General features: G+C 39.9%; 1 protein-coding gene across 1 annotated transcript in view; it reads left to right on the top strand.

Annotated features, from left to right (window-relative positions):
- Window positions 1-914: 914 nt before the first annotated feature.
- The window catches only part of tafa3a (TAFA chemokine like family member 3a), a 109,517-nt gene continuing 97,019 nt past the window's right edge, over window positions 915-13,412 (top strand). The window contains exon 1 of the mRNA XM_039611824.1: window positions 915-5,896. The gene's annotated coding sequence lies outside the window, so the exon portion shown is untranslated. The remainder of the gene's footprint in view (window positions 5,897-13,412) is intronic.

Below are 13,412 nucleotides of genomic sequence, written 5' to 3'. Positions count from 1 at the left end.
CTAAAACAGTTGAAAATGTTTATGCCTTGCATGTTATAACTGACTGACTGATACAAACCTATAAATGTATGTTAGCATATCATCTGTTTATCACTTTTTGGACTTGCTTTTTCAACAGCAGCTGTTTAGGTGCAAACTGTCCACACCAGCAGATGCTGGCGAGTGATAAAAGGAAATTAAACAATTTTGTTTGCCTGAAAGGATGGATTTTTTTTCTCTACTTTTATTTTCTCCTCCAAAGATAAAGTACTTCCAACATCCAGTAGCAGTGGATGAAGATTTAATCTCTCTCCTGATGAATGACCCACTATTTCTCTGACAGAGGCCGCTGAGGCAGACTGCTCAGAATCCAACGGAAGCAGTGAAATGACGGGAGAATTTCTCTCCATGATTACTCTAGCTTTCTGAGTGTTTGCCTGCGAGTGTGTATGTGGTGATAGTGCAGACACTGGCCCCATTTTAAAACTCTGGTGAAAGTAAACAGTTGATATGCAGATTATCAGGACACAAAACAAGACTAAGAAATATTAGACATCTAAGGTTCATATTTCATTGTGTGACAATTCAAAATAAATGCTTTTCAATCAGATCCATACTGAAAATTTTGATTTAAGCAAGGTTTTCATCTTGTCTAATGTTTTGGTTTGAATAAGGAGGAAATGAAGGAAAATACACCTGCTTATTTTACTCAGGTACTGGCTCACTCATCCGTGTCACAGGAAGAGGAGGAAAGACTAAAATTACGACTTCAATATAATATTCCTATGTAAATTTTAAAGTGTAATAATATTTTAATTTTCTTTTACATTTTGTTTTAGTGCAGCTTTATTTGACAGCTAAAGTTAGTAAAGATTTTCCATTTTTTATACTTTTACCTCCTCCTTCGTATAATTTCTGAAAAATACTGTACTTCTGCTTCTCCCTAGCTACTTTACAAACTATGCTTTTATGTTAAATGGTACACTCGAAATTCAGTTCAGTTAAAGTTTATTTATACGGCACCAGTTCCCAACAACAGTTGCCCCAAGGCACTTATATTGTAAGGTAGAGATCGTACAAAAACAGAGACAATAATAATACAATACAATAGTCCCTTTTAACAGGAAGAAACTTCCAGCAGAACCAGGCTCAGGGAGGAGCAGCCATCTGCCGTGACTGGTTGAGGTGAGGTGAGGAAGACAAGTCAAAGAGACGCTGTGGAAGAGAGCCAGAGATTAATAATAACTAATGATTACATAAATGCAGTTAACCTGTTTTAGATTTTTGCGAGTTGTTTGTAGTTTCTGTTGCTGAGTATTTCCAGTACATAAACATTAATCTTTTTTTAAACTTTAAAATAAAGTCCTTTTTGTCCTTTGAGGCAAAAAGTGAGAAATATTGTTTCCACTTTTATGTCTGTACGTGATTATGTTGATGTGATTTATATGCATTTGCCTCAAAATAGTAATATATGCTGGGTTCTGTCTATCATGGACCAATAAGATTCATTACAAATTTATAAGTATCTTGTGGTTTGGGTGGTCTGCGTTGTTATGTCATAGACTGAAACCACTGGTGTATTCGTTTTTTGCAGCTACTTTTGGTTTGGTCTTATCTTATTTACAGCCTTACATTCAAATATTATCTTAATCAAAAAGGTTATTGTCTCAGGTACCAGATTTAATTCTTTCGGTCTCTCCCAAAAGTTCAAACTGATTTTGGAAAAAGTGTGTTTACATTTGAAGCTCCTGCCTCCTGCAATCAGCAGCTACAACTAAAACTCAAGGAACTGGTCTCTCACATATTGAATTTAAGGAAATTTTAAATGGCTTGGATGCAGTTACTTCATGCAACTTATGATTGTACTGCTGTTCTTATTTGCCAGGACACTCTTGAAAAAGAGATTTTACAGGTTTAAAAAAAAATCGAATCTTCTCATTCAATATGTTTTTCAGCAGAACAGGTACTTTTGAAGTGTATAAACATTTGTCCGTAATACTCAAAGCTTCATATGAGGAGGATTTTGAACGCAATACTTTTATTTATAAGGAGCAAATTTTAAGGCCAGCATATGAAGTAATCACTATGAGCCTGCAGCTCAGGCTGCACTGCTCAACGCTTCTAGTCAAGCAGTTTTTCTATTCTTGGCTCTATGTGATGACCGTGGGGGCAAATATCCCTAATATGGTCATGCACACAGCACCCTCACCTACCTGTCGTTAAAGCTTGTGCTTCGAGGGCAGTCATTGAGAATAAAGTTTAAAGAAAGGATGGAGGGAATGGCACATTTCAGACATTAAATCAGACAATATGAACTGGGTAAAAAAAAAAAACTGTGAATGAGGCAAAGCTACTCTAGCAGTTTCCAATAACAAAAACACTGAAGTAGAAATGAACATAATGGCACGCCTATAAGGAAAGAATCTGAATGTCCCGAGAGAGAAAAAAAGCTTGAGTCAGAGTTTATAAATGTGCGGCTTTCACTTCTCTTTGAAGTAGTTAAAAACCAGCCTGCAATTAATTTTTGCTCAGTAAAGTTTCGGTAATCTCTAAAAAGCCAAAACCTCAAAGCAAAAGACTTTTGATACACTTGCCATCTACAAGATAGCTTTGCTTCTTTCAGAACTGACCTAGGCGATAAAGCTGTGTAACACTGTGATTTGACACTGCCCTGTTTTTGTTTCTAAAAGGTCTACACTCACTGTTCACTTTAAATTGAGCTCATATATTTTGACTTTATGTGAACATTATTCCTTTGTTGTTGCAGCAGTGCACTATCGGGATCTGAGAGAGTTAGTGAAGTTGGAAACTCCATTAGCAGGAGCCACTGATGAAAACCCATCAAAGGCTCAGCAATTGCAATTGAGGTCAGGGGAAAGACCTGGCAGTGAAACCACACAAAGCCATAAAGCCTAAGGTAGCTGCCGCTCATCGAGCATCAGCACTTGAGGAAGAATAACTGTGTCGTTGTCTGCAGACCTGTTGAATTAAAGGGGGCATTAACTGCTGCTTCCACTGCATTATTGATGGAGAGCTCCATTCCCGAGGCCGTAATGCCTCCTATTTTTTCCCTTGCAATTTTCTGGTAGACATCTCACTGTCTTCAAACACACTTTCGTGCCGAAAGAGAGCGAGGGTTCAGGCAGAGTGCTTGCACTGTTCCCCGCAGGTTGCTTTTATTTTAAGCTCAACCACCACAATCAGTGTTGAACCACGAAGCCTCCACAACTGAAAATAATCGCAGCATGACAAGCATGGGATGATTGGGGTTATGCAAGGTGCCACCTACAGTAACAAGACCTAAAAAGGTAGTCAGGCTTCCTTAGAGAGGTTGCAAATCACATGACAGCTCAAGTGCAGCAGATATCCGTTTCTCCCTGTGTTTTGACCTCAAAGAGACAAAACCAGAGACTGTTATTAGATTTTGATGCCAAATTCTCACTAGCTGGAATTTACCTCATGAGTCACCTCAGCTCCCACCTACAGTACATTTGTTGTAGAGCTCCCTAACAAAGGCTCACACTGCTGGCTTTATCTGCTCTCTCACAGCTTGAGACACCTTACCTCCCGGCTGACCTCATCCTGTCATATGATTTAATGAGCGAAGCGGTGTCACAAACCACAGTGGCAGAGGTGTGACAGGATAGGTCTATACAATGCATAGAAGATTAATGAGGCCATCTCCTCCTTCAGTGTGTGTGAGAAACGCAGCTTGAGGAGGAAAGAAACTTGATGACTTTAGAAATTATAAGATATAAATGACGCACACAGAATCAAAATAACAGCTCCTCTATTTATAGTCAGTTATGAAGCGATGCGAAGCCTGTCTCTGGTCTACATACACTATCTGCATTGAATTTTATAGCTCAGCAGTGATAATGGTATGACATTTTTCTTGTACACTATCCATGGGTTTTTGTGTGTAGTGCCCTTTGATTTTACTTGCACAAGTGTGCTTTTGCGTTGGTGTTTATGGAGTTTTCTGTGAAGTAGATGGTTTTGGCTTCATGATGATAACACTCTCGGAGGGCGGTCCAAAATCAATCAAATACAAGTCCAAATGCTTGCATCCCATCTCCTACAGGCTATTTCAAAGGTTGGTATTGATTATTCCACCCATTCTTGCCATTCAGGAGGGGCAGATGAAAGAGCATGCTTGAGAAATGGAGAGATGATAATGAAATTAAAGGAGGGGAGGCTTTTGTAGCCCGGACAGTAATGCATGGGGAGAGTGGAAGCTGAATGTCAAAGACACAAAAATGTGTTATCGTAAACTCGATGAGTATTCACGAGCCTAATTCATGTCATAATGCTGAAGTTCTTCAGAGTGGCTGGTTCGCACAAATTGTATGTGTGGGTGGTGTGTTTGGGTAGGGTAAGGGAAGGGGTTTTGGTAAGACGGGAGTCTTTTTTTGTGAGAACTGAGGAGGCTCTTCATCTTGTTCTTATCCTCTGATTCTATTTTAGTCTTTTTAAGAAAGAAGAAATCTTCTAGGTTACAACAAAAGATGGTGTTCATGTGTTTAACAGAGGTGTGAAAAACCCTTCAGCACACAGCTGTCTTCCTTTTTTTGTGTTCACTTGCATTTAGTGGCTCTAATGAAGGTTTTAGTAGCTTTTTCACCCTCTTTTTTTTTTTTAAAGAATAAAAGGAAGAACATAAGAAAGGAAGTCAGGTGACATCGCAGGACAACATCAGACCTTAAAGGAGGAGAATTTAATTTTCCTATTTTTTAAAATTAATTTATTCACAGCTCTGAAACTCATGGAAGCACGAAAAGTGGATAAATAATAAATTCTTCAGAGTTATCATTAATAAAAGTATCGAGTGCTTAAATTGCCATCATTGAGGCCTACTGGCACCACTGTTTATAAGATGTTAGGGAGCTTATTGCCATTTCTTCGTAACTGAATAGGTTCCGATCTTATTTTTAAACATTAACGATGTCGGGGAGTCTATATTAAAATAAAAGTATTAAAATATATGTAATACTTCTTCACTTCAAAACATTTTCACACAGTCCCTAAATCTTTTCTTGGGTCCACCCACTGACCCACAAAATAGCTCAAAGCGCTTCTTCTAAAATCATGCGGCATGATAAACTGGCCTCTTTGATTTGGTTGTGTCGCATTATGAAAGATGCTGTATTATAAAAACATCCTTTTGATAAAACATCTTAAATAAACCAATCAGCATAAAAAGCTGCAAACAAATGGCTGCAAGTGGCACTGGCGTAATTAGTGACTTATCTGATTCAGTTTTGATTTCACTGCTGTAGTTTGCTCGCTGCTGCTGCATTCAAGAGGGCACGACCATCCAGTTACCAACGTCTGAAGCTTTCTGATAAAGGTCCTCCGTCGCCACCGGAGACTACGATCCAACAGAACCGCTGGATGGCGCTAAAACACCAGCGCTGCATCAGGAGGCTCCACACGCGCTGTGATGAATCCGGCTGCTCTCATCACTCGGACAGCTCAGATCCATTTCTCCAACTGCGAGAAAACGTTGCCAAACACCCATCTGCAACCAGTATGTTGAAGGGGGATTGTAAAAATCCACTGCATCCCTGAATTCAGAAAGTATGAGTGACGGTCCGGCGTATTGTCCAGCTGCCGTGGAGCTCTGGCGGATGGGAAGTTGTGAGTCAGAGGCGGAGGACCAGTAACTTTTATAGACTTTCAAGTCCACCGCCTCCAAGTAGCCGGCAGCCCCACTTTAGACTCATTTCTCTCAGGGATTGTGCGTCTGGAGAGCTTAACATTAGACCAGTGTTTTAGGTTATGTGTTGTCCAGGGCGTCTTGTAGCGACAAGGAAATGCCATTTGCCTAAAGAAGAGGCTTCCGTTTTTTTGTGGCTGGCAATGGAGAATAAATGAAAGGGACATTTCCCGGGATTAACTGAGAGAACAACGGCAGGTAGGTTGGAATTAGAGTTTATAATTTGTTATTCCTATCTGTGGAAGTGGATACTATATATGTATATTTATATATCTATATGTATATCTATCTATCTCTATATATATGATTGCAATTAATATTCTGAATTTCTAATGCTTAACAACTCATGTGCGACTGTGAAACGGCAGCAAAATCTACGATTGACTAGGTTCATTGATAAAACTATCCATTCTTTCCGCTATGATAAATAGCTTTTTACAAATCATCAGGCAGCAATGGGGTACTGGAAACTCATGACTTTAGGTGGCGTACAGGTGTAGCCGCAGGCTGGCAAATGTTCAACTTTATGTTCTCAAGATTCAGTGAATATTAGATGTGGGCATCAACATGAATCCATCACTGACAGTTCCGATTGGACAAAAAAGTTTCCCCTCTGAGAGATCTGCCCATGTGCACAAAGGCACGAAAGGAACTCCCTTCTATGTGGAAATGCATGCAAGCAACATGCTTCTGTTTTAAGTCAGTGACGTCTGTGCTCTCATCTGCCTGCAGACAAATAGAATATCTATCTATCTATCTATCTATCTATCTATCTATCTATCTATCTATCTATCTATCTATCTATCTGTCTGGTTCCCCCAAATCTCCATATTCCACATCACTGGTACCTTGGCAAAGGTAACTCTAAAACAACTCTTTGCAGTGCAAAATTAAATGTAGAGCTGAATTCACAGCAGGTGCAAGTGTGCTTCCCTTTAACCCCAACATAAGAGAAAAGCAGCTCCAGCTATAAACAGCTTGTTTGTGACTTCAGCAAAGTACAGTGGTGTTATCTCATTGTATTATATTGCAAACACGCAGAAGGAGTCCCTAATGAGAATTGGCTCATGTGTTTGGTGTCAGCTGTTGCACGCAGACTGTAGATATTTATTATTATGCCTGCACGCCACTGTGAATATATTCCTTTCTTGCAGCCTTGACTTTCCACTCTCCCTCTCCTAATTTGTTTCATACGCTCTCCTTTTTTTTTTAAAATCCACCTCAGTCTATCTACTTGTTCACCTCGTTCTTTCATTTGCCCTTCATCCTCTTGACAAGTGTTGTGTGGTCAGCTTTTTTTTTTCTTCCCCTCAATTAGTGCTATCATCGCATTTCATCCTGCAGAATATGGGGATGGTAATAACCTTACACTCCTATTGCGGGGTGATACAATTCTGCTGTGATTAATTGAAGTCCCCTCAGAGAGTCAGAGGAGGTGTAGATCTTCCCTTTCACACTTGCTGACAGGCAACCCATTATATTGTTTTATAGATCGCCGTCAGTAGCCCTTGAAGCTGCCTGCGGCCCACTGTTGTTCTGGAGGGTTTTATTGTGCAGTGTTATTGGCTGGTAATGCTGACAGGCAGAGCAAAGGCCACCATGGGATTAAGGGAGATGGGATCCCTGTGACAGTTCCACTGTATTTGACAGTAAACTGGAAACTTGGAAGAAAAAAGATTTGCTTGCTCTGCAGTGGTAGTTGTAAAAAAGAAAGAAGGAGAAGATGAAGAAAAAAAAGTGGGGATTTGTTATGGAGTCACGTTCACCATAACATTGGCTTACTTCACATCTGCACAGAGTACTCTAACAAGTGGTGAAACAAAAACGTGCCATTGGTATGCAACAAAATACACTTTAGTAATGCCAAATAAGTAGCTTGTACAGGTAAGACAGATTAGCCTGCAATTTCTGTAAAGCTACCATTACACAGACATTGCAACAAACAACAGTGCCTGGAAAAGGCAGAGTATAGACTGAGGCTTGGAGAGAGTACTTGATATGCATGAGCCACCAGGTGATTTCCAGAGGAAGAGAACACCATGGATAAGAGGCTTGTGTCTAGTTTTAAGGAGCCACCCCAGGCAGTATTTGTGTTCTCTGCCAGCTTCCTGCTCACTCTGTCAGATCAATAGGGCATAATAGAAGAGTGTGGATTGTGTTTGCAGGCATGAGACAAAATAATACAAGCACTGTATTGTTTTTTCACCTCGTACATGTGTTGTGTAGTTGTACAATTAAGATTGCCTGTTTGTACTGCGAGTCTTCCATTTTTTTTGCATTTCCTGATGTTTGAGCATGTCAAGTGTGTCTGCATGTGCAAGTTACATATACATTTGACAGCCCAGTGCTTTGACACAGAGAGCATTGCAGAGCAGCACCATGACTTAACCATAAAATCTGGGGTATTGCATCATTTCAGACATTCTGTATTCACCACCAGCCCTGCAGATTTGGTTTAGCGGAACAATAAAAAGTCAGCCATCTATCTACATGATTACACCCGATTTCAGCACCTCAAGATTCGGTGCTCAGTGGTGTTCATAGGCTAATGTGTTTAGAAAGCACAGTTTGTTCCACCTCTCAAAGCGCCAGCTCGAGCTGCTGGGGTGAATCCATCGGGTGTTTAAAGGGAAATTCAAAGCCCCACCATAGCGAACGAAATGCAGCATTGTGACGCTTGCATGCAGCTCTGTCATGTACAGCGGAGGAGGAGGAGGACAAGAGGACAGCACATCCCATGTTTTATAGATGCCATTTAAAGGCGCATGCCTGGGATGGGCTGGCTGAAATGAACTGTAACCACAGACTAAACACCAAGACAATAAACTAACAAATTGGTTTTCTGGAAGCCAGCAGTGTCCCACTCACTCGCCTGGGCTGATGTGTGGCGAGCTGTTTTTTTTTTTTTTTTTTTTTTCCTGAGAGATTAGGCTGTGAGCACAACTCCATCTCTTATTTATTCATGCTGATTTGCTGTGTGCATGTTTGGCTGTGGGTGTGTGTGAGAAAGGGAGACGGGGAGCAAGAGAGCACGCGTGTGTGTGCAGTTGAAGTGTAGCGGTGTTTGTAAAAAAGTGGGTGTTTTCCGGAGAATTTATATGAATGGTGTGTGTGTGGGGGCACATTGTGCTTGTGTGTACAGGCTTCAGCATCGCCTACTGCTTGATTAAAATTGTGTTGTGCGTGTTGTGAGGTCATTGCATTATATCAGCTCCCTCTGTTGTTTGTTCAGTGTACATGACTGAAGTAGAGACACTCATGAGGTTCATCTGACAGTCTCGGAAAAGCTAGATCCACTTGTCATCTGTTTAAATAAATTTTTTAAACTTTGAGATTGAATCATTTGATAGATTTTTTTGGCATCACTGGTTTCTGTCTGGATACATCTAGGTGTTCAATTTCACGATTTGGATATATTTTTTGTTCATAACTATTAAACAAAAATCTGCACCATGTCAGCTTGGGTGCCTTTCATCCCTCTCACTCACAGCAGGAACCATCATGCTTGACTTCATGTTATTATTTCTTTGTAGCTAGAATAGCACCTTGAGAAAAATTTATAGACAGTTGTTATTAAAAAGTTAGATAAAAATCATGTTTGGTTATTTCTTAAAAACCTCGTGCAGCTTTGAATTGTTTGAAAACTGTATTACATCCACAAAGTTTTACAGAACAGAAGTTCGACACCCTGAAAGAGCTCTGCTGTGACAAACAACAGTGATCTTTTCCTCTATAAGATAACTACAGAGTTTCCCACCTCCCCTGTCAATAACATCAGCACAAAAACTGTTTGCCAGGAGTTTCATTATGTGGGTTTCTATGGCTGAGCAGGTAGGTTAGTACTTTTGTTCATGTAGTGTACGCTCCCTAACTTTGGTAGATTAAATCATTCACTTCCTCAGTGACTCCTGCAGCTATGCCACATAAGACTTTGTATACAGTATAGCAGGTGGACATTTTTTCTCATTAAAACTCATTCTGAGAAGATCCAGAGAGAGACATTTTTTAAAGAATTAAATATACATTTTCACAGTTGAATGCCTTTTTAAATATTTAATAAAATTGAAAATATTAATTAAAGTCCTAATCTACAGTACTGTATATTACCGCTTTGTGATTTGAGTTCTTTCTCCCCCTGCAAAATTTCTGCTCTGAGAGTGGCAATACTCTCGCTGTACTGTTCAGTGAGTGACATGCTGCTGTTTCTAAGTGGTCATTTTACCCATAAAGCTGAAATCACAGCACAGCCATAATCTTTATCTTATAGGTAATTTGGTGATTTTGTGAGATGGTGCTGTGGTTATAAAATCTGCCTGTGCTGCCTGATTCTTCACATATGCTGCTGCTGAAGGTCCAGAGCACAGAAACCAGTCAGGATGGCCCGGTATTGGAACAGCCTTACACTGTTGGGAGAGCTCTGTTATAGCTTTAGGCTACGTCCACATAGATTCGAAAACGTCCACACTAGCGTTTTCAGTCGTTTTCACAGAGTTGTGCGTCCACATTGAAGCGGCCGAAAACGCTTACGTTCCAGTCCTGCGCATGCGCAAAAGTGAGTGAGAATTAAAGAATTTGAAGAAAAGCTATCTGAAGCATGTACAAACTGATATTAATCTTTTTTAGGGCTGTCAAAATTCAAAACAACTGCTGTATAATGCACTCCGCTATCTTTGTTTAATTGGTCACATGACTGCATCACATGACTAAAATGCGTCATCGTTTTAGAAAGTCTGCGTTTTTGAGTGTCCACACTGCCACGGGACAGCTCCGTTTTGAAATGTATGCGTTTTCGAGAGCGTTTCCAAAACGCTGCGTATTTCCTTGAGGAAAACGCCGGGAGGCCAAAACGAAGAGAAAACGTAGTGTGGACATAGCCTTAGTCACCCCCAGCTATGGTGTCCCATCTTTGTATCATTAAAACAAAGGGAAACATCAAGTAGAGGTAGTTTTTGGAAAATTTAGCTGCAAATCTCAAGATGTATTTGAATAAAACACATGTACTGTTTATGATTTGTTGAAGCTGACATTGAAGCTTTTGAGACAACTAATATTGTAGACTTTTGCATCTTGTTCATTTAACTATTAAAGTTTTTGGGGAGTTTTCATACCTTGTTTGATCATCTTTATCCCCTCTCATATTCATCTGGTCAAGTTGAAAACTGCTGGTGTTAATTACTTATGTATGACACTTTTAAATGGATTCTTTCAACATGGAACCAGCGCAGTCTCCTGACAGCTTGTTGTACATGGATTTTCTAAGACCCAATGGTTCTGTCCACTCAGTGAAGACGCTCAGTATAGAGCAGAGGTAATACATGACTCTGCCTGGGTAATTCTCCAGCTGACTCTCAAAGTCTTGAAGACACTGAGGACAATTAGGTTTGAATGGATCAGAGCCTCAAAAGAGAAATTCACTCTTCCATGGAGGTGGTTTTCAGCTTTGCCGGCCATCAGACTTTTCTACCAACAATCCTTTCTTTTGCTCTCATCCTTTATTCCTCCTTTTTGACGGCTCTTCTGTTGGTAGGCAGATTTTGGCAGCTCTCACTCACAGTATTCTGCCATTGTGCCTACATCTCATCAATGTCCTCCTGAGTACAGCAACAAAAAAAACTAAATTCTCCAAGCCTTCAACCATCCACCTAGTGAAAAGGTTGGGGAATTGCAGATTTGAGAAGCCCAAATCCTAAATTGTGGTTCCTAGGGGAGAAAGGGTGCTATCATTTTTTTGTTGGCAGACACTTTTCTCTTGGCAGACTCTTGTGGCGCCTGAGGGTCCATAGCAGTATGTTTTTTTCCTCTCATATTTTGTATGGTGTTACTGTCAAGCTCCAAATCATGCCTGTAATCATTAGTCTACAATCTGGGTAAAAATTGCAATTATAGGGTGTCGTTTCTAAGCAGGTTATTTTTATTTTATTTTTGTGGCGAGAGAACAGGATCATGGCAACCCTGTTGTTATTAAGACTAAAGAAATCAGACTCAAAAAAGAGACAATTAATGGCAAAGGTCTCTACATGTGCATCATGCGGGAAGGCTGATTTAGGCTTTCTTTTCCTAAATTCAAAGTTTCCTGCTCTGGTTTTCTTACATGAATCTAGCGCTCACTCTTTCTTTTTCTCCTTCCCCTCATTATGTAAAAATGAGATTTTGTGACCTGACATGAAGTCCAGTCAGGTTTTTCCGCCATGAGAGCCCAACAGCGGAAGAGGTGAGGACTTCAAAGCAGGCTTCTATTTTCAGAATGCCCTTAAAGGTATTGTGCAGAAGCCAGCAGCCAAACCTTGGTGTCATGAACAAAATGAAATGTGGGTACTTGTGTTTTCTTTGCACTATGACAGAATTAGCTCAGAGGTAACTCCAGTTCATGTTCCTCTTTCATCCATTCAAACACGCCTCCTCTTTCAGTCAGTTATGTACGTGAACAATAAATACTTACTTCACATTTCATTTTTAATTATTCTTTTGCAGTTTCACCTTTCAGTTGCATTTGGGTAACCGATGACTAATGAATGAAGCAGACTTGTGTATGTGTGAGAGAGGAAACGGGGAACGTTTTGAAGCATGAGCCAGGATTGTCAGGCGGGGGGTCAGATGGGCTTATTAGCGCTTCTCCAGGTGGTGGGAGACAAAACAATTACCTGTAAAAACTGTTACGTAAAAGCCAGACTTTGAAAATGTTTGAAAATGATATAGCAATGATTAACTGTTTTCATTAACTGAAGAAATTAGAATTTAGAAGAAATTGTAAAGGCGTGGATGACAAAATTGTGAGAAAGTACACCCACTACTGTTTGAATACCTGAGCTTAACAGATACTTTATCCGCTCTTCATTTAAAGCTAACTTTTAATGTAACCTTCACATGTACTGCAGCTTCCTCATTTAAAGCGGTAATGACAAGCATCATTTTTATTCATCTGATATAGCTGAAGCTGCTGCATACACAGTATCTTGACAGTGTGGAGGAATATTTCATTGTAGAGTTAAATATTTGAAGTTCAGTGCTATTTGGCACCAAATGTTTCATTTTACTGTTGAAGTGTCAGACCTGAATATCGGTACCCGCTACCACATTTCTGAGATTGTGTCATTGCTTCATTATTTTTACAAACTCTGCATGTGTGGGCATCCCAATTCTTTGACTGAACTCTTCATTTTTGTTTTGACAGAGCTTTCAGCAGTCAGCTTTAAAAGTACAAAAATTGAGCCACTTATCTTCCAATGATTTTATTTTCTAATTTGGCTACAGTTTGAATCATTTTTTCAACATATAATTTGTTTGTTTGTTTCTTTGATGCTATTAAAGCTTCATTATTGTTACTTCTTTACTTTTCCCCCTCAGTTTTTTTTTTAAGGAAAATGACAGAATACATATGTTTCTTTTCAAATCAAGCTCTTGTAGTCTAATAAAATTTAGATTAGACTATGTATAATAATGTAGGCTCCATTTAATCAGTAGTTTCAGTAGTCATGAAACTCTGAAACGTGCAACACAAACCAGAAACAGAAAACATTTGCCTTCCAAGTAACATGTTGGCTGCAGGAGTGAGGCACAGCTTATTAATATGGACCCCTAATATGGACTACTGCATCAATCTGCTGGTGACCAAAGCAATCACAAGTAGCAGTTCCTGCTTTGCAACTGATTTTTTTCAAGCCAGCGGTTGTTGACAGCTTATCGCCCACGGGTCTCTAGGCCTGCGTGACTGGAC

The sequence above is a fragment of the Oreochromis aureus genome, linkage group 5, assembly GCF_013358895.1.
Source record: "Oreochromis aureus strain Israel breed Guangdong linkage group 5, ZZ_aureus, whole genome shotgun sequence".
Taxonomy (NCBI): Eukaryota; Metazoa; Chordata; class Actinopteri; order Cichliformes; family Cichlidae; genus Oreochromis; species Oreochromis aureus.
Note: the sequence above shows the minus strand (reverse complement) of the source record. Positions and strands in the feature narration are given on the sequence as shown.